General features: G+C 36.9%; 1 protein-coding gene across 4 annotated transcripts in view; it reads left to right on the top strand.

Annotated features, from left to right (window-relative positions):
• Positions 1-22,106, top strand: part of tpd52 (tumor protein D52) — a 34,712-nt gene that overhangs the window by 277 nt on the left and 12,329 nt on the right. The window lies entirely within an intron of this gene.

The raw sequence follows: 22,106 nt of genomic DNA, 5'->3' as shown, positions 1-22,106 counted from the left end.
TGGTGGAAATGAATATTGTGCCAGTCGTCAGACTATATATATTTACGATATATGTATAGGTTTTTATTCCGTTCAGAGCAGTTTATCAAATTATGATGTTTTTATTGTCTAATAATTAAGGGTTTCTATAAACACTGAAAAAACTTATCAAGGAAATACCAGATCCTAACCAACATCTCCCAGAATTCAGCTGCAAGACATGTTTTTAAGGGTGTTTTCACGTAACAAGTGTTTTAAATAACTATTTAACATGTGTAGGCTTAGCTTTCTTGTTGAACCATATGCTGGTTTCAAACACCTGCTGCAAATGTGTGTTGTGAACGTGTCACTAATTAAATGACACTGTATCACTTTTTTTAAAACATACTGTAGGCTACATGTATTGATTACCATTTTTTGTGTTCTTGTGTTAACCCTTGTGTGACCTTCGCAACATTTTTGTCTTTTTTTCTTTTTTCGATAATTTTGTCTGTGTTAATGCCAACGGCATACATTTTAACAAAGGTGTGTATTTTTGGGGGAATTTTGATATTTCAACTTCAGTTCCTAAAATACATCTATAATACACTGTGTACACAATAGTTACATTCAGGACCTTCAGGACAAAAATGTCCCCATTGAAACCAATTAGAACTGCAATATGTGATCCCAGTGCCATTAAAGCATAACATTGTGAATTCTATGATATAATGCTTTCAACTCCAGAGCCCTGGCTTCAAATGTTTTTTATATATATATATATATATATATATATATATATATATTTTCCACCAGGTGGTGCCATTTTTCTCATGTTTAGCCTATGGAGCAAATATGTGCTTTTTTCCTATTTTCTGTTTGCTGTATTAGCACTGCAGGCCAACTGAATAAATGATGCAGCTAAATTGTGTGGGTGTGTTAGTATGGATGTCAGAGTCTGTTCAATGTATGTGTCCATTGAGAAGTGTGTGTGAGAAAAACAACATTGGCATTATGTAAATAAACTGGAATTTAAAGGGTTAAACTCCTGGTAGTTATGAGGACTGATGTTTGCTAAAATAATTAATTAATTGACAGTGGAAAATAATATTAATCTATAAAAAATTTTATGGCAGTTTTTTAGCACAGACATGTTTGTCCTCTAAGTAATTTCATTTTTAAATTGACGCCTAAGGGTAATTACATAAATAAATGTTTGTTACTTTTTGGACTTTATTTTAATATGGTAATGATAAACCATGTTTCTATAAATAAGAGGATGAATAGGAAGGTGATCTACACTGTTTATACACAGTACATCATCCATATGTAGAGTTTGGACAACATATATGATAACTATTGTTTTGATGATGGTCAGATTATTAACAGGAGCTCATGCATCGTATTTTTTCTTTATAAAGGTCAGAGTTGTCACTCTTGCTGTTTGGTCTGTCCTTCTGATGTGATTTGTTCAGTCTGGGTTGCTGTTTGGACACTGTATTATGCTTAAATAAAAGCTAACCCTTTTGGTGGGGGGGCTACATTCTACATTGGCCTACATTCTACTGATTTAGGAGCATAGCCTTCTCCTGCAATGGTTTAAATACAGCTTGTGCTCTGTAGTTGTGTTATATACGTAGGAAACAGTTTTTTTTTTATGATTCTGTTCTTTGATCAGCATTGGCATTTATTTGTTTAGATCAATCATAATGTGGCACTATCTTACTGTGGAATAGTACCTTGTTTAGTAAAACAAATGTTATTCTTTTGAATATATGCCAAGTCCCTATTTGGGCATAAATCAATTTGTTGAAGTTTATGTCTTGCGGTGCCATTAAATAATAAAGTCCCTACAAATTCAGTCTTTCTCTTGGCACACATTTACAGTCCTCTTGGAGAAATACCATTGACTTCACCACATCTCCGCCCTGCTCCCTGAATCTGAGCAGCCTGTTTTGTCTCATACCTCCTGGGCCGCAGTGAGTCTAGCAGTAGCCTCCCCTGGAGCCAGAGCCTTCCTGCCTGATTCTTCTTTTCCCCTCCCCTCAACTCTCTCACGCAGGGCTACCATCTGCTCATTCCTCTTTTCTGCATGCACATGTCTCTCTGCAGCTTGTGCCCACAGGCCATTTTGCGATATGACAAGTAGATTGCAGGACAAAGCCTGAGACACCTTTTGTTTGTTTTTTCTGAGATGGTATGGTGGTAGACTCTCCTTGCAGTGGCATTGTTTCTGGGCCCCACATTGACTGTGTTTGTACACATTTGTTGGAATCATTTGAAGAATCCTCAGTTGGTGATTTTGTATTGAGGTTTAGAGTGAGTCATATATGGGAGACCTTTCACCTAAAGCAGAGAGGGTGTAGCCTTATGTTCTTGTTTCTAGGAAACCTGCTCTAATGAAAGTGAATTTACTTTAATAAATAGGCTTGATTTGTCCCCAATTGCTTCTGTTGTGCTCCGGTAGTTTTGCGCATTGTTCTCTTGCTGTCTTGAAAAAAAAAAAAACCTTGAAACTACAGAGAGGAATGAGGAAGCTGTAATCAAATTCTTTTAGCCAGTATTGCTGAATTTGTTCTGTTATGAATGTTGTCATTGCACATTTTGCCTGTATCACTGAAATGGGCTTTTCAACATCTCAAGGTTGAAAGTTTGCACAACTGTTGCATCTTTTTACTATTGCCAAAAGCTTGTAGAGAAGTCTATTGATCTCAGTGGTGGAAATTTCCACTCCTGAAGTTTGTTGGTTCGGCTCAGTGTTATGCAATTTATGACCATCATACCTTTACCTCTCAGAGCTCCAGACTAAAAAAATGACATTTCTCCTAAACTGTAACATTAAAGGGCCAAATGGCGGTTTTTAGTCGCCAAATCACAATTTCTAGATTTAGATAGAAAGAAAAGGAAGTCAGCTGATAACCCATTCATCGAAGGTTTAATAAAGAGTATATATAGTTGAGAAGATAAGTTTGCATTCCCTTTTGTCTCACACCACTTTCACAATTTGTACAAATATAAGTGATGAAAGATTTTTTTTATTTAGAACTGCTCTTCAGAATCTACAAAAGGTCAGGTTTGTGCATTTAGACACAGTCTGGAGTAGGGTTGTGCCGATGGACGATATCATGTACGATGTCGAGCCACCATCGTGATGCCACGCCCCCTTTTGCGAGTCTTGCTAGTGTGACTCACTAATCCTAGTCTCTTCTATAGTTAACCTAAAAACTTTGCAGGGATTGCTCTGTAAATTAAATTGAGACTATAACTAATGCATATATGCTATTTTAAATACTGTAGTATATGCCAGAGACGTGACGTGTTAGTCTGTGAAAATACCGTGTCAGGCAGGCTACACAAATATTGATCTGGACATTGTTAGCTTCTTGTCTTTTTTTTACATGTCTTAAACTGTACATTTAGATTAAAATATTTTATGTTGTAGGCTACAAGAAAATAGCCTTTATTAATTAATTATTAGTAGTTGTAGTGTCTCAGAAAATCTTGCTCATTGTCACATAGCTCTTGTATACACTGAAGCGGCAGTTTAAGATAAACCCAGACCAGTGAACGTCAAATAACTTTTGTCTGGTTAATACTTTTAACTGAAAAATTTCCTTGGCCATAAATCCATAATGTCAAATCAAATGAAAGAAACAAGGTGAATATGAATAACACACATTTATTAAAACATAGAAGAACAACAAATAAAGAACAAGAAAACGGAACAACACTCAGACCGAAACTCGGCATTAACATTTCACTTATAATTAGCAGCACAATTAACTTAAGCACAGGCTACAAAATAAATTATGTTATGGAAATATTGTAAAGTGGTCATATGAACTACACAAATGAATGTTTAAAAAATAATAGGCCTATGCAAAATCGAATAGCTCCGCAACGGATGGCGAAAAATGCGTTTTTAAAATGCAATTTAAATATATAAATATATTGTCTGCAGGCAGCTTCACACTTTCACTTTGCAATGCGCAGTACTTGTATACTGTTTGTTTATTTCATTCAATTGTATCAATTAGCGGTTTAAAAATCATACTAGGACATATCACAATTTTCTTTTGATTAATTGAAGGCTCTGATTTGGGTAATCTTTTAGAATATCTGATGTCAAATCAGTTTCCTTATATCAAATATCATTAAATTAGAACATATCAGACATGATGTGTCTGAAATGTACATAATTTGATCAGTATTCTTCAATGTAAAAAAAGAATGGTTGAGCAAACTTAAATAAGGCAAAATGATGCTGTAAGATTTGAGTTCTCTCAGTAACTGTCTTAATAATTGTCTTTGGTAACATTGCTTTTAGTCAACATGAATTTGTTTGTTCATTAAATGCATCATTTTTTTTATTTTTTTATTAATTACCCTAAGAGATCTATGGGTTTGTATTCAGGATTTCAGGTTAGCAGTTTGAATCAGTGGATCAGTTGTCAGTGAGTTCACAACTGGGAGCGCAGACATTTCAAAATAAGAGTGGCAGGTGTATTTTGGGCTTCTTTGTATTTAAAATCCCGCATTTTGTACCAAATCTTGTTTTTTCCCCCTTCTGTTTATTATTTATTGGGATTGGAGCAGCACAATAAACTGCATCTGGGATTACATTCAATTTGCACTCATTTAGTCTCTGTATGTGGTCAGTAAAGAAAGACTAATAATATTTTTAAACATTTATATAGAGTGTGTGTGTGTGTGTGTGTGTGTGTGTGTGTGTGTGTGTGTGTGTGTGTGTGTGTGTGTGTGTGTGTGTGTGTGTGTGTGTGTGTGTGTGTGTGTGTAAACTGATCAGCCGCAACATTAAAACAACCTGCCTAATATTGTGTAGGTCCCCCTCATGCTGCCAAAACGGCGCCAACCCGCATTTAAGAATAAAATTCTGAGATGCTATTCTTCTCAACAAACTTTTACAGAGTGGTTACGGTAGACCAATTCCCTGTTGGCTTATCTCATCAACAAGGCATTTCCATCCACAGAACTGCCCCTCACTGGATGTTTTTTGTTTTTGGCACCATTCTGAGTAAATTCTAGAGTCTGTTGTGCGTGAAAATCCCAGGAGATCAACAGTTACAGAAATACTCAAACCAGCCTGTCTGTCACCAACAATCATGCCACGGTCCAAATCACTGATATCGCATTTTTCCCTATTCTGATGGTTGACATTAACTGAAACTCCTGACCTGTATCTGCTTGATTTTATGCACTTCACTGCTGACACATGATTGGCTGATTAGACAATCGCACGGATGATTGTTGGTGCCAGTTGGGCTGGTCTGAGTATTTCTGTAACTGCTGATCTCCTGGGATTTTTCCTGCACAACAGTCCCTAGAGTTTAGTAGAATAGTACCAAAAAACATCCAGTGTGGGGCAGTTCTGCAGACAGAAATAACTTGTTGATGACAGAGGTCAACGAAGAATGGCCAGACTAGTTCGAGCTGGCAGAAAGGCTACAGTAACTCAGATGACCCCTCAATACAATTGTTGTGAGCAGAATAGCATCTCACAATGCACAACACGTTGGCAGATGGTCTACAACAGTAGAAGACCATGTCGGGTTTCACTTCTGTCAGCCAATAGAAAGCTGAGGCTGCAGGGGGGCACAGGCTCACCATAACAGTTAAAGACTGGAAAAACATAGCCTGGTCTGATGAATCTCCATTTCTGCTGAGGTACACAGATGGTAGGCCCATTTCTGATTTGAAATCTACGTAAGAATTTCCTATTTTAAAGTGCTGTGGGAGGGATTCAACCATGTCAAACGTCAAGAGAGCCTCGACATTTTGAAAAGCACTTACGAGGGTAAGAGAAAACACCTGCCTTGCACCAACATCAATTAATAGACATTTCACATCTAAAAATCAACACTTTACTAACATTTATCACCGTAAACTACAACAAAAATTTTCAGTACAACTGTTTAAGTTGTAGCCAAGAATAAAAACACAGATAGCAGCACATGCTCCTCTGTCAGGAACAAGTCATGGGTATGTAAATATTTTTATTACAAAGACAATCTGAGTAAACGCATAATACAGTTTTTAAATGATAATTTTATTTATAGAAGCAAAACATTTATCCAATACCAACCGGGCCTGTGTGAAAAAGTATTTGCCCCCTTAGTTACTAAATCCCCAAATCTATGAAACTGCATTCATAATGTGGTTCAGCTGGACTAGATACAAAACCTCAATAGAACCTTTTGATGAGGAAAAAGGTGATTTAAAATACATCAGTGTGGGAAGGGTTACAAAGCAATTTCAATGGCTCTGGGACTCCAAAAAAACACTGTGAGAACCATTATCTCCAAATGGAGAAAACTTGGCACAGTAGTGAACCTTCTAAGAAGTGGTTGACCTTCAAAATTCCTCCAAGAGCACAGCGACGACTCATCCAGAAAGTAATAAAAAAGCAAAGGACAACATCCAAGGAACTACAGGCCCCTCTCGCATCACTGTTCATGACTCCACTATCAAAGATGCTGGCCAAAAATGCCATCCATGGAAGAGTGACATGGTGAAATCCACTGCTAATCCAGAAGAACATTAATGCTCTTCTGAATTTTGCCAAAACACATCTTGATGATCCTTAAACCTTTTGGGTGAATGTTCTGTGGACTGATGAGTCAAAAAGGTGTAACTTTTTGGAAGACTGGGGTCCCATCACATCTGGCATAAATGAAACATGACCAAAATCTTCTATCATGATATGAGAAATTTTGTATCACGATAACGGTATATATCATAATATAGTATATCTTTTTTCCCACTTGAAAATCAATAAAATGTGTTAATATGCCTATTTTTTGAAAATCTAGTCAGTGAATTAAATACTTATTTTAAATTAAATACTTATTTTAAATGAAAACTACTTCCTCTTATGTAATTTTCATTTTATTTGGAACTTGAAAAACAGTCAAAATAAAAAAATAAATAAACACTCGACTTTGAATTATGCTTACCATAATACTCAATTACACATTATCTCACATTTCAGTCATGTTGTTGACCAATATTATTCTAAACCTTCCACAAGAAACTCAATATCTTTTTAAACCAATGCAACAAAGTAAATATTACATCATTTTAGAAAAAAAGACCCAACGACAATAACACTTCTTGCAGAAAATAAATGTCAAATATATTTAGAAACACAATAATATTTTTTGTATTACCACGAGTGAGTGATTATCATCGCACGACTACAGTTCAATTTGTTTTGTTCCGTGTCAGCATTTGTGAATCCACACCACAGATACCGCACCAGTTTTAATAACAAGCTCCATTTAATTTTCTTGAAGTACAGATGTGTAGTGTAGTCAATCGCACTTCGACATGTTAAAGAGATGATCTAGGTTCACAGTGACTGTACAGCCAAGTGTGTCAGATCACGGTGGACTGCTGCACATGTATATTTACATAGTATGATATACATGATATTGCAAAATCTCTGTCGATTGACACTTGGACTGTTGCCACGATATATATCGTCATATCGCACAGCCCTACCAGGCCGCATTAATATATATTAATATATTAAAATAATATGCGTAAACATAGACATTAACTTAAGACTGTGTCTAACAATTTGTTTAACCAGCTTAAGAAGTCATAGAACTGCAAGCCCCAGGAGTCCGGTGTACCTTAATGCGGCCCTGGCCCTGAATACACGCAATAGACCTCAACTGTTAACACCCAAACCTTAATTACTGTGAAAATCAACAAACCTCATTAAGTTACAAGATAAGCTCTTAATACACAACAATTAACTAACAGTATAAAAAAAAAGAAACAACAATATCAGCATAAATTATGTCACCGAACAACAACAACAACAACAAAAATATGCCTATAAAACTAACCACATCATTTATTCATGATGCAATAGGGCTGGGCGATATGGCCAAAATTTGTATCACGATAATCTTTTTCATATTGTTCGATAGTTATCACGATATACATTTACACATTGCACTTTTTTTTTATTTCAAAGTTGACGGAAGAAGAAAAAATTTATTCTAAACGATCAAAATAGTCTCTACAAAACTGCACAGGGGGTCCAGAGACGGCCAGAGCAGTGGGGTCTGTGGGATCTTTTACCAAAATATTAAAATATTTTATAGTTTATCAATTGAAAATTAATGTTAAAAGATCATCTGTTTGTTCTGAAGCATAGTGACAGCAGACCAGTATTTGTTGGAATATTTTTACATTAAAATGAAATATTTTTTATATTTCTTTAGATTCAGATACCAAAGTATGGGGCATAGAAGCCCTTGTGACTGTGGAATGATGCTGAATGTGGGTTCAGGGGTGTCCCGAGAGAATTTTGAAAACATTTTTATATTTTCATTAAAGTGAGAGACTAGTCTAATAACTAGTAATTTTAGTCTTTCCTTATCCATTCCAGACATCTAATAAATTTTCACAAAATTAGAACAGAAATCGAATTGTTTATTCTATTCGTTTATAATTAAAGGCTCGTAACATGCTGATTAATAAAGATACATTTAGAAGGGAAGAAGGTTATGGTCTAAAAGGTGCGGCGCGTCATTCACACATGCAGGGAAAAGAGGCGATGTGTGCGGAGCGGGACAGTGTAGAAATGATGCATGTTTGGTGCTAGAGCACCAAGATTACTTAATTCAAGATTACAGCGGAGAAAGATCCGAGCTGTTGTCCACATCACTGTTGTTCTGTCGCGCTCTTCACTAGAGACGATGAGAGCAATCGTTGTCATGAAGTCTTGCGGTGCAGATTGAATCAATCCGGTGTCCGACGTAAACTAATCGTTTAGGCAGCTAGCATTAGCAAGTTCATCAAGTCTGACCCTACGTTACCACTGGCGCGTTGTGAGCGAGGCGGAGAGCGTTTTCATTTCATTCCTATGAAAGCCGAGCGTCATGCTCGCAAGGTGGCTCGTAGGATCGTAGGCTTGGCAGCGGTGTGGAGCAAATTCTCTCTTAGTGCCGTGAGCGCCTTTGAGCGGATTTTGTCAGCCCCAGTGCATGTAGCCTGAGAAAGCAGAACTGCTTGTGTTTTAGCGACATGCAGTATATATCGAAAATTCCTCAAAAGCTTATCGTGGATTTTCTTTATCGTGATAAATATCGATATCGTTTTATCGCCCAGCCCTATGATGCAATGCATGTTCGGGATCTCACGAATAAGCAACATTGTTCAATATTACATTTTGTTCACACAACTCTTTTAATCAAATTGGGAGAATATTTGTGGGAATATAGTTGGTCTAAAATGTTTTATGTAGATGCCAAGTCATTCCTATTTCGTAGTGTCTGTGACTCAAAATATCCCCATAATAAATATATATTAAAATATAATAAATAACCACAGATAAGAACATGGATGGCTTCTCATTACTTTGTTTTGGGCAATATAGCTAGTCTTTCTCAATAAAACAACAACAAAAAAAACAACAGATGATTGTATTTGTTTTTGTTATGAATAATAAAAGCCTAAACACATTTTAAAACTTTAACACAGTTGTAATCCTAAAAAGAATGTTGAGATATTATTTAGTATGTAACTATTCAATAACATTTCTAGAATAGTTTATCATGTAACATTTTGGTAAATGTTTTTTAACATTGTGATAATGTGTTTTAAAAGCCTTTCAATTTATGAAATTTATTGCCTTGCATTTTCACAGTTATTGAGGTTTAGGTGTTAACAGTTGAGGCCTATTTCATGAATGTAGGGCCAGGGCTGCATTAAGGTTTTCCGGAGCCCCAGGGCTTACAGTTCTACTGGGCTCAGCCAGTCATTGAACATAAAAAACATAGCTATTGAACAGCACAAATTAATACAAATGATTGTGCTCCCTTTCTTTCTGTTGGATCGGTTTGACCGTTAAAGTTAAACAGAAACTTGCTTGTGCTGAAGACAAACAGTTTTGCCTGATGGAATACACACCTTTTTTTTTTTTATTATAACATTTATACTTCATAAAATATAGAAAATTACAGTAAAATGTAAGTTATGCGCTGGAGAGTAACAACTCTCAAAAGCATCAAACAGCATAAACAACATAAATTGCTCCCATGTGCTGGACAACTGACCATGTTTTTTCCACTTCTCCACCATTAACTTGTCTAATTTTTCAAACAACTTTAATCATGCAATGCATTTTTCAAGTTCTCAAAGCATGGCGAACACATCCAACTGATTAAGAAATTAGTTGTCAATGATTTTCATTATCGATTATTAGTTGTTGCAGCACTAAATTGTATATTTTCAGTAGTGCTGATAAAAGACAATGCCCTTCTCAAACCGTCAAGTAATTTTCTCTAAGATTACCTTCTTTTCTCAATTTTTACACCCACTGAAGAAATAAAGTTGCTCTTTTCTACCACCCTGTGTTGGTTTGCTGCAAGAAATTCTCCATCCTGCCATCCTGTCACACTGCTAGAATTGCACTCTGTCTCATGATTCTCATTTTGACCCAATCATGGGATGCAGTGCGCTTGGAATAATCCAGTAATTGATTAGATGCTGTGGTTTATTAGGTGCTACAAATGCACTCTTTGTTCCTTTTATTGGGTTGTTAATGTCCTTGTGCTCGCCGAGTTTAAATGGAAGTCAAACTAGATCCAGTTCTGAAGGGAAAATGGTCACTAATGTTGAAGAGGGAAGCGGCCATTAAAATATTTGTCCCTGTCTGTTTTTGTGCTGGTCGGTCATTGATGGAAATCACAACACATTTCTATTTGAGGTAATGGGATTCCATGTCTATCCTGTTATTGGCATTGTGATGGTCCGAGCCAATTTGTATGGGTTCAGGGTAATGTTACTGGGATAGAGGCAGACATTACAATCAGTGATGATTAACAAGTTATCAAAACTAGGAATGGTCCTCCTGATGATCGACCAGTCGAATAGTTGTCCAATAACCTATCAATTCGTTTATTTAGATTCGTTTTTTTCCTCCTTAGATTTATTTTGGTTGATATTTTTAGCGTCCACTCTCTAATAATCATGCTGACAGTCTGCTGTGCTTTAACCTTCAGACAGTCTGCACAAGAAAACCCTTTCAGAAAAGTGTCTTGTGCTGTTTTTTGAGCATCCCGCTTTTAAGACTCCTAGACAAGTAAAAAATGAATAGTCCAACTTTTAAAAACCATGTCTCGACACTTTTTAAAAACATGTCAAATGCATCTGCGTTGTTTTATTTTCTGTTTTACTCCCTATAGCTGTTGAACACAAGAACACATCTTATGTAAATGCATTAGTTGCTTAAACAGCCGACCAACTCAACCTGGTCTCATTGAATCGCGTTGTTATTTGTACGGTACATTTTCTGCAAAATTTGTTTTTTGTAGCTCGTACATATCGTGGAAGTTTCCTGGTGAAATAAATACTAGAGGTGCTTAAACAACAATGCATAGTTGTTCATAAACTAACTTTTCACCCTGTTGCACACATAATACTATATGACATCAAAACACTTGAACTATTGTGCATGACTTGTAAGCTGATACATTTTAACATATGCTTAACATAACCAACTACATTCTCAAGCTTGTTTGAGCTCTAAAGTTTACGTCTAATCTGGTAAAATCTCAGTGTGTAAAGGGCAAGATGAAAACCACTTCTGAATGCTTGTGATCTCTAATCCATCAGACGTCACTGTCTTAAAAAACATAATTCATCTGTAATGGGTATCATGAACATGGTCTTGGGATTACTTTAGTAACCTTTGTTAGTCAACACCATTTGCCGGTGCTTCCACAGATGAAAGTTAAGACTTTACTCTGCAAAGCAGAAGCCCAGCATCAACACTGTCCAGAAGTGCTGCCGACTTCTCTTGGCTCGGTCTCATCTTAGATGGATGAGTCCACATTTCAAAAAAGTTTTTGAAAAACACAGCCGCCGTGTTCTCCGGGCCAAAGAGGAAAAGAAACATCCAAGCTGTTATCAGTGTCAGGTCCAAAAGCCAGTGTCTGTATGGGCCAGGGGTGTGTCAGTGCCCATGGCATGTGTAACTCGCACATCAGTGAGGGCACCATTAATGCAGACAGATATGTAAACATTTTCGAGCTGCATATACTGCCATCCATGTCATTAATTTGTTTATTTTGGCATTAAAATGTAACACAGGGTTAAAATAAATAATTATAGCAAAAAATAAATTGTTAGACAGAGATTGTACTCCCACCCCTCCCCAATGGACAATTTTGAAGCGATCGCCCCTAAAAAAGGTTTAGAGCCCCTGCCCCTCAAAATGTCTGTTTACACGTCCCTGCTGAAGAGCATGCAAGTCGACACGTGAGCCGATAGTGATATACAGGTTTTGTTGATTCCTTATCTCAAACACCATCTGTTTGGGACTCCTTTTTTGTGCCACACATTGAACATTTCACCATGAAACTGCCACGATACGTGTAATGAACCACGCAATATCATTTTGCAAAAATGTTTGCATGCCACATCATTTTCATGAGATCAGGCTGGACTAGTTGATTTTGAAAATATGTTGTTTTACACCTCTCTAGTCTAAACAAAAGTGTGATTATTGCTTATTTCCTCTTTTAAATACTTCTCTAGTAGTACAGAACTTCATTAAAAATGGGAAGTTGCACATCTTCCTTATGTGCACGGGATTGTTCTTTTTTCAAGGTTTGTTTTAATGTCACAAAGAGGCCCCAACAACCTAACACTCATGTTTGGTTTTGAGGGCCTCTCTTTGACATGTTAAAACAAACCTTCAAAAAAGAACAATTTATCTCAAGGGGGCTTGTGTTGTTGGGACAAGAAACACTCCCACAATGCACCAGGCCTTTGTAAAGGGCTTTAAAAAAAACATTGTCTGGACTTGCCAAAATGTGCTGATGTGTTAATGAAAATTCGTTGAGTTCTACGTGAAAACCAATTTGACCATCAAGGAACACGATTTAGACTTCAGCTGATGCTGTGCATAAGTCTCTATTTGAACATCTGCTTCTGCGCTTTTGTTGTGCAATTTGAAAGACTGAGTGATGCATCATCTGGCTAAAGGCCAACAAGGACTTTTGTGAAAAGCAAATATCCGGCTACTGGCAAACCTGCACATGGCTGACATTTAAAGGGGTAGTTGACCCAAAAATGTAAATTCTCTTATCATTTACTCACCCTCATGCCATCCCAGATGTTTGTCTTTTTTTCTTCAGCAGAACACAAACAAAGATTTTAAGAGCAATATCTCAGCTCTGTAGGTCCTTAAAATGCAAGTGAATGGTGATCAGACCTTTTGATGCTCCAAAAATCACAGACAGTGAATATTAACGTCATCCATACCATCCAGATTACCCTGGAAAGCAAATTTGCGCCACCTATGGGGGTCTCATTGATCTGAGATCTGAGCAGCATCGCAGTTAGATCAAATAATTGCAATCAGATGATGGTTATTTTGGCTAATAATCACATCAGGCGTAGGTTTTGCCCTCTTAGATTTGTGTCTAAAATTAATTTGGTTAGGGAGAGTGTTAATTGACAAACACACACATACACAAACATGTTTGTCACTTTTACATGCTTGACTCCTGTACGCCCATGTGAAAACATCTGAATAGAGTTTCTGTGACTCTGATTACAACCTGACTGTTCTCACAGCTCTCGCTGATATCTGTTGGCAAGACCAGACCCATCCCACGTTAGACAGCAACTGTAGTCTGCAGAGATGTGTGATTTCAGGTCTTGAGGTGCAAAGCTGAATAGAGGGTGTAATGGCTTGTGCCATGTGTGTTTTAAAACCTTGAGGCTTGCAACTGCATCTGGATTGGGAATAAACAGTGTGGTGCCCATGGCTGATTTAAAAGTTAACATTAAACAACATTCACAACCCATTTTACTTCTGTCATTTGGTGTTATTTAAAAAATGTATAGGGCGGGATCGCCCGTCTTAATACCAGGTGTAAACGGGGGCTAAGAAGGATTGGTGATGTCAGCCACAGATAAAATTTGTTTCAGAGGCAGAGCAAATTGTTACATTTTGTTTAAATTTCAAAATTTCCCAATTCTCTATGCCAATTTCAATACCAGTGGAAAAATGGGTAATATTCTATTAAACACACTCCTTTAGCCTATTTAAATGTTAAATGAAATGGTGTTTCTCAATTAAGTATACATTGCTTCATTTATTTTTAAGTTTGACCCTATGAAATCAGTTTTATTTTTTCTAAATTAAGTTTTTCACCTAAATTCCACAATTTCCATTTTTTTCTGATTTTCATGTTTTTTGAAGTTCAATTCAAATTCATTTTCAAAATTGTCTATTCAAATAAATACAAACCTTTATCAAAAGAAAATAGAACAATTATTTTAACATACCATTGCATTCTTTCTCTTTTTTTTTTTTTTTATCAAAGTAATGCTTTAGGAAAGAACCTCACAACATCAGTCTTATTTTTGTTAAATAAAGTGCTGCACAACAGAGCATCACATTATAAATGAACGATTGATGAAAACATTTATTCAGTACAACTGCACTTTTGCTTGTGAGATATTCATTAGGTTCAAAATAATTTATTCTTTTTACTAAACGCTGTTAATAAATTTGTCGCAATTTCTTAAATTTCATGAGTCAAGCTATAATTTTGAATCAAAATGTTTGATGTGTAGGCTTTTATGATTCTGTGTTTTAATGGTAGTTTCAAACCTCCGGATATGACGTTGGTTGTATGACCCAGTGTGATCATTGAAGCTATATAGTCTGCAGGTGCTGCAAGCATTACAGTGACTGAGCACTCTGTCTGTCATCTACTTCAATAAGCACACTGCTCAATGGTCCAAAAATGTGGTGTTTATTTTTCTATTTGATCGGCTTCACACATTCACTTTGCAGCACGCAGGTTATTTATTGAATTTAATGGCTTCCGTTTACGACATGTCACAATTTTAATTTGATAAATTGCCCATTTCACTGTAAAAGGAGTCCTAGAACACTCGCTCTAGTGAGCATTGTAGAAACATTGGTATTGTGGCATCTTTTTTTATTTTAGCATAGACTTGGTACTGATACACCGGTACTTTTGACGTCAGTAGTACACAATAAGACCAGGAGCATGTATTATGAAAGTAAATCGTGTCAGTTTTGATTTCATGCTGGCAGGGATAGATTTAGTCTACAGTATATTGGCATGTTTACATGCACTAATTTTAATCAATCCAAATAAATTAAATCCAATTGTAGAATTCGAATTTACTGTTTATATGTCTCCTAAACTTTGCAATCTGATACAAATATTAATTGACATGTATTTTGAACCAAACTTCTGCGCATGCGATGAACGTCTGTCTTTGCATTCTGAAGAAGCGGAGAAAGGCTGAGAAAGTGAGAATGGCATCAAAGTCATTGTTTTTGCTTCATTGAGATATCTAAAAATAAATATACTAGAAAAGATTTCTTCTTATGTTACTCGGCAAACAAAGAATTAGAAGCAGCATCTAATACACTGTCTGACTTAACCATGTATTTGCCTCATGCCCATTCTTCCTCCAATCTAACCACATCTCTGGATGGGAGTATGAAGTAAAGACATGTGGGTGAGAGTTGTGCTTAGAGGAGTTTACAGATGTGGAATGGAAACAAAATAATAGGGACTTTAAGCAACAGCTGCGGACACCCTACGTGAAAATCACTAAGCAATAATGATGGCGGAACAGAGCATTTAATTATTAAATAAAAAAGGGAGGCCATTTAAAACTGCAAGAGAAGTGTTGCTTGCAGTGTTGATCTACTTTTAAAAGAGTTTTACTGTTGTACTATACACTCACCTAAAGGATTATTAGGAACACCTGTTCAATTTCTCATTAATGCAATTATCTAATCAACCAATCACATGGCAGTTGCTTCAATGCATTTAGGGGTGTGGTCCTGGTCAAGACAATCTCCTGAACTCCAAACTGAATGTCAGAATGGGAAAGAAAGGTGATTTAAGCAATTTTGAGCGTGGCATGGTTGTTGGTGCCAGACGGGCCAGTCTGAGTATTTCACAATCTGCTCAGTTGCTGGGATTTTCATGCACAAACATTTCTAGGGTTTACAAAGAATGTTGTGAAAAGGGAAAAACATCCAGTATGCGGCAGTCCTGTGGGCGAAAATGCCTTGTTGATGCTAGAGGTCAGAGGAGAATGGGCCGACTGATTCAAGCTGATAGAAGAGCAACTTTGCCTGAAATAACCACTCGTTACAACCGAGGTATGCAGCAAAGCATTTGTGAAGCCACAACACGCACAACCTTGAGGCGGATGAGCTACAACAGCAGAAGATCCCACCGGGTACCACTCATCTCCACTACAAATAGGAAAAAGAGGCTACAATTTGCAAGAGCTCACCAAAATTGGACAGTTGAAGACTGGAAAAATGTTGCCTGGTCTGATGAGTCTCGATTTCTGTTGAGACATTTCAGATGGTAGAGTCAGAATTTGGCGTAAACAGAATGAGAACATGGATCCATCATGCCTTGTTACCACTGTGCAGGCTGGTGGTGGTGGTGTAATGGTGTGGGGGATGTTTTCTTGGCACACTTTAGGCCCTTTAGTGCCAATTAGGCATCGTTTAAATGCCACGGCCTACCTGAGCATTGTTTCTGACCATGTCCATCCCTTTATGGCCACCATGTACCCATCCTCTGATGGCTACTTCCAGCAGGATAATGCACCATGTCACAAAGCTTGAATCATTTCAAATTGGTTTCTTGAACATGACAATGAGTTCACTGTACTAAAATGGCCCCCACAGTCACCAGATCTCAACCCAATAGAGCATCTTTGGGATGTGGTGGAGCAGGAGCTTCGTGCCCTGGATGTGCATCCCACAAATCTCCATCAACTGCAAGATGCTATCCTATCAATATGGGCCAACATTTCTAAAGAATGCTTTCAGCACCTTGTTGAATCAATGCCACGTAGAATTAAGGCAGTTCTGAAGGCGAAAGGGGGTCAAACACAGTATTAGTATGGTGTTCCTAATAATCCTTTAGGTGAGTGTATAAATAGCCTACGTCTAAAACCTAGATATTATTATTAATTGTCTACCGATATTTTTGAGCCAATAATTTAATATGCGTTTTGAGGATTATGTTTAGGCTATTTATGGTGTTCATTTTGCATCATCTCTTGTAAAACATATTCTAACATTTATTGTCACATATGATTGTCCATCACTATGGCAAAGATGAAACGCTTTAGAAATTTTGGTTTTGACGTCAGAAAGTGATTGAAATTGCGTACATGTAATGGAACACAGAATGCCATAACCTGCTGCTTAAAGTCCCTATTAAGGACTTTATTTATTCTTTTTTGATTTGTGATGTCATGAAAGAAAATATGTGCCCTGCAGAATATGCAGCGCGAGCCCTCATACCTATAAAATGCGTTTTGTCATTGCTTTGTTGGTTCACGCTAAGAGTATCATGTATAAACATACATACGCACCACATCTCTGCACATGAGCTATCAGTCGTATTCTAAACTGACTATTTGGTTGCATGTAAACATAGCCATTGTGAGTATGACTTGATAGTACTTGGAATTTATTGGAGTTAAATTATAGTTGTATCATTTCAGGAGATTATTGAAAATGTTGACAGGGCAAGTACATATCTAAACTAGAAGAAAACATATTTATTGTTGAGCACTGATAGCTAAACATTCCAGTATATAATTTGGCAGGGATGGCCCATTAGTGTGTGTTGGCCTTTAGGTATCAGCAGTTCTCAATGTCTTGCGCTCGGCTGAGTCCATTTTAGTCTGCGTATAATGGTTTGTGCTTCTGGTGTGCATCTGATGCTGTGCAGAGGCCCTTTGTAATGGATTAGCGCTGTAATCTGGGCCATTGCAGATTACAGCTTCCTTTCGTGGGCTTGCCCATGTGTCATGTGACCAGGGCACATATGGATCTTCATTTCCCATGGATGTTAAGATGAAGAGAGGGGACAGAGCATGAGACAGCCCACCATAGCTGAAGAAGATGACACATGCTTTTTTACAAGCATTAAGGACACTGGATTGTTCAGATTACAGCTGGGAGTGTTGGCCCGTGACAGAAAGAGAAGGCTCCGGAGAAATAACACATTAATGCGCAGCCGTTTTTCCACGGGCTGGACGTCATGTGAGCAGGCAGTAGCCCTACTAGCTCTGTTAAATCCGCAATACACACTTTTGCATAACTGTTGCTAGAAGATAGGACAAACGGCGCAGTGAAAGCCTCACGATCAGTCACATGCGATCAATTAGTGTGCAGGGAGATTCCTGGTCATTGGCAGCATGGAGGAACCTGTAGAGGAGTACAAGTCTCCATTCAACTTTGATGAGGGAGTGAACACCAGCTACCTCTACCTGTCACCCAATGAGAATTTCACACCTTCGGGCTCTCCAGTACTGTCATTCAGAGGTAACATTGTTTGCTCAGCTGCTAGGTGTGTGTGTGTGTGTGTGTGTGTGTGTGTGTGTGTGTGTGTGTGTGTGTGTGTGTGTGTGTGTGTGGACTGGTGTTTGTCACAGTTTAACCCATGAGGGAGACAGAGAGTGTTGATAAAATAATGCGGGTGCATCGGAGAGCCCTCTACCTGTCAGGTGCTGATGCTTTGAAGAAGGGCAGCTGTCAGGATCAGATGCTTTTCAAGGGGTGTTCACACTGACAGCGATCTGCAGCAACAAAGCAAAGGCATACATTTTTTAAGAGAGTGGGTGATTTCTGCTGACATGAGTGACTATTTGTGATACGATGTGAGCGTGTCAAGCGATGCAGACAAAGTTGAGAAAAGCTTTACTTTATGCAAATGAGCAGTGACTCAATGCAGGGGACTACCAGTAGGAGTAAAGACACTAGAGATCACATGATCAGTCTCCTTGGAGTACGATAGTTAAGTCCAGGCAAGAAAGAAGATAGTTTTTAAGAAGTTATTTATGAGTGATTCTCTGCCGGTATACCTATAATAATAATAATAATAATAATAATAATAATAATAATATTATTATTATTATTATTATTATTATTAAGTACAACATAACACTGTAACAGTTGTCATTTAATTTAGAGTTGGACATGACTAAAGTCATAACTTGCGCACCAGTAATATATTTTCAGTAAACTCTTGATATAGAAGTGAGGGGGCGGAAAATTGCGTGTTCGGGACCATTAAAGAATCCGAAAGTCATTCAAATCATATGGTTCCGGTATTTGTTTTTAAAACTGCCTGGTTCTGAACAAGACGTCCCCAAGCCTAAATATTATGAATTATGCTCTGCTTCAATTTTGCTTTCCCTTGCCGAATGTTAGTTTTTAGTAGCTATAAAACACTCTAGCTACTAATTAAAATGACATCTTAATTTTACCGTCAATACATCTCATTTGTGGTCTGATTTTTAAAAGTAATGGCCAGTTGTGTTGCCGATAAATAAAAAGTAACCAGCTGGAATGCCTTCTAGCGACCAACAGTACAGAAGCCTCCATTGAAAAAATTGCTGTCAGTGTGAACATCAGGAGGGGACATTACTGAGTCTTTAAGGGTTGCACAGTAACCCACATGTACGAGTGCAGAAAACTCTGCAAGACCCTCACAGAAAGTACCACCTCAAACAAGCATTCATTTAACCAGTAAACAGCCAGAGCCACAATGGAGGACCCAGGAGATCCTTTAGCATACATTGATTTAATTAACACTGCTCTGGACTGGCATGTACCCAGATTACAAATTCTTAACAGTACTGTACAGTAAAACTGGATCTATAATAAATTCCACGACGATTAGTAGTATTACTGTTAAGATGTAAATCACTGAATGCAAGAGCAGCGAGCTCGGTTAACAAATTACAAGTGTTTACACAGTGCTTTCAGTCTGATTATACGGACAGAGGAGAGGTCATTGATTTAGCTTGTGTGCCAAAAAGAGGATAGATATGGACAATGAACCACAAACTTATAAACAAACTGTGACAATAAAGTCAGTGATGAAATCAGGGCTACAGATTAAGGGCATCTGATCTAATTACAAGTGTTTTCATCATAGCTCATTTTGGGTGTTTTCCAAAATGAAAGGAAATTAATCCTTCCTTTTTACTTTCTTTTTAACGTCCCCAGTGATTTTTACATTGCTTCATGATCTAGTTTTTCCAACCTTTTTAAGGTAGTAAGGATTTTGTGTAACAGATTGGAATTGTTTGCCTTTTGTATTATGACTAAAAGTAAATTGCAAGACTTTTATTATTGATTTTAAAATGAATTAATAAATGTATTATGGTACATTATATTTTGTACAATTATATAGTACATTATACGCAGTATCTGTTGAACTAACTTTAAACTGATAATAAAAATATACTGATTAAAATTAATTGTGTGAAATGTCACAATGCAAAAAAATTAATAAAAGAATAATGATAATAATAATCTTAATAGTATTAAAATAGGCTTCATTTTCTGTATGAAATATATATATATATAATTTTTTTTTTTTTTTTTTTTTTGTTTTTTTTGTTTTTTAAAAGTAATTTATGACTTGTTCTTTGTTAGTGTCACTCAAATGTATTAGTTTCAAAATTATTGTAAGCATATATGGGTCACGTGACTGAACAATTCTGAAAGATTTTTTTAGATTCCACTTTATATTCAGTATGTGAAACAAACAGAGCCATAATGTAGCATACAATCTTAAACAACTTGCTATGCAATGGCAATAAACCAGCTTTTTTTATTTTTTTCTTATTTTTTTAAGATTTCTGATGGAGGAATATGCCACCATTTGTTTTTTATCCTACAAATGCAGAATAATGTTACTCGCATCAAACCTGTTTGTTTATACTGTCATTGGGAGTGTCATTGGAGAGCGCTTCCCCAAGTAAAACGTTTAGAAAGCTCCCTTTTAAAAGACATTAGCTACTTTTCAATACTAAACTCCTCTCCATTCAGAGAGTTCAGGCATTGGTTATAGGTGTAATTATCATGTGAGCAGAGTCATGTGAGTGAGTATTGTAAACCATTCAACTTGACGGTTGGACTTGCATGACAGTGTCAATATTGATTTTTCTTGATAAATGAGCATGACAACCACTCCTAAAAAATGTGTAGTGTTTTACTTCAGTGTGCACGGAATAACATGGACAAAAGGGTGTAAAAGTGACCATAGAGCTAAAGCAGAAAAGGCATTCATAATTGAATGTTCACCCTCTTATTATGCCAATACTAGTACATTCTGTATGTATCTCATTGGTTTTATATTAGAAAGGTAACATGAATTAAAAATAATGATGTAACCAGTTCTTATGTTCAGATAAGTTTAATTATGACTCTAATAAATCATTGTATATGAAACGGGACTGGTCGTAGTAGAACACATTCCCTCTTCCTTCAAAGTATTTGGACATGTAAATGAATGTCATTTAAAATCTTTTGAAAAGACAGACAAACTATTCCATTGTAAATTTCAGTTGTCTTGCAGCTAGCTACAAAAGATCCACTTTTGTTCCTAATTACTTTTGTGGTAAGATGAAGTGGGAGGCAGAACTACCAGTTCTACCAGAAATGCCAAACAAGATGCTTAAAAATAAGATGCACGCCCTCCTCAACATGTGATGCAACATTAGAGTCAACATGTTTCTTCATCAAAACACGACCCTCCCTCATCCTAAGGGTCATAGCTGCAATGGATATTTTATCATTGGTAATTCAGCTTAAAGTTTACTTAAGGTAGAATAATTAAATCCATCAAATGAACATGAGCCTCAGATTTTTGCAAATAAACATGGAAAAAGCTGGAGCTACTGAAATACAGATTTAAGAGCTGACAACGATCTTATCAGGTTATTCCTGTAAATCCAGTAAGGCAGTAAGGCTTTTTGTATGCACAAAAACACAGACTTGTCTTATTGGGAAATGGACTTTAGCTGATATAGGGATAACATGGGGTATGTGAAGTACAGTGCAGGGCTATTTAGCTGCTGGCTTCCTAACCTGCAAAGTGATGCCATCCAGGAATTGTATTATTTATATTGTATTTCCATTGCGTGACACGACAGTGGACACATCAAAATATATTTTCTAGCATGTATGAACCCTTGGGTGGGTGTCAACCAACTTATAAAGTTCTTGAAGATCTGTGAAGCATGACTTTCCCTTTTGCCTCCTGGACTGACATCTG

This window comes from Xyrauchen texanus, chromosome 10 (assembly GCF_025860055.1).
Source record: "Xyrauchen texanus isolate HMW12.3.18 chromosome 10, RBS_HiC_50CHRs, whole genome shotgun sequence".
In the NCBI taxonomy this organism is placed as follows: domain Eukaryota; kingdom Metazoa; phylum Chordata; class Actinopteri; order Cypriniformes; family Catostomidae; genus Xyrauchen; species Xyrauchen texanus.
This window is presented reverse-complemented; position numbering and strand designations above follow the sequence as displayed.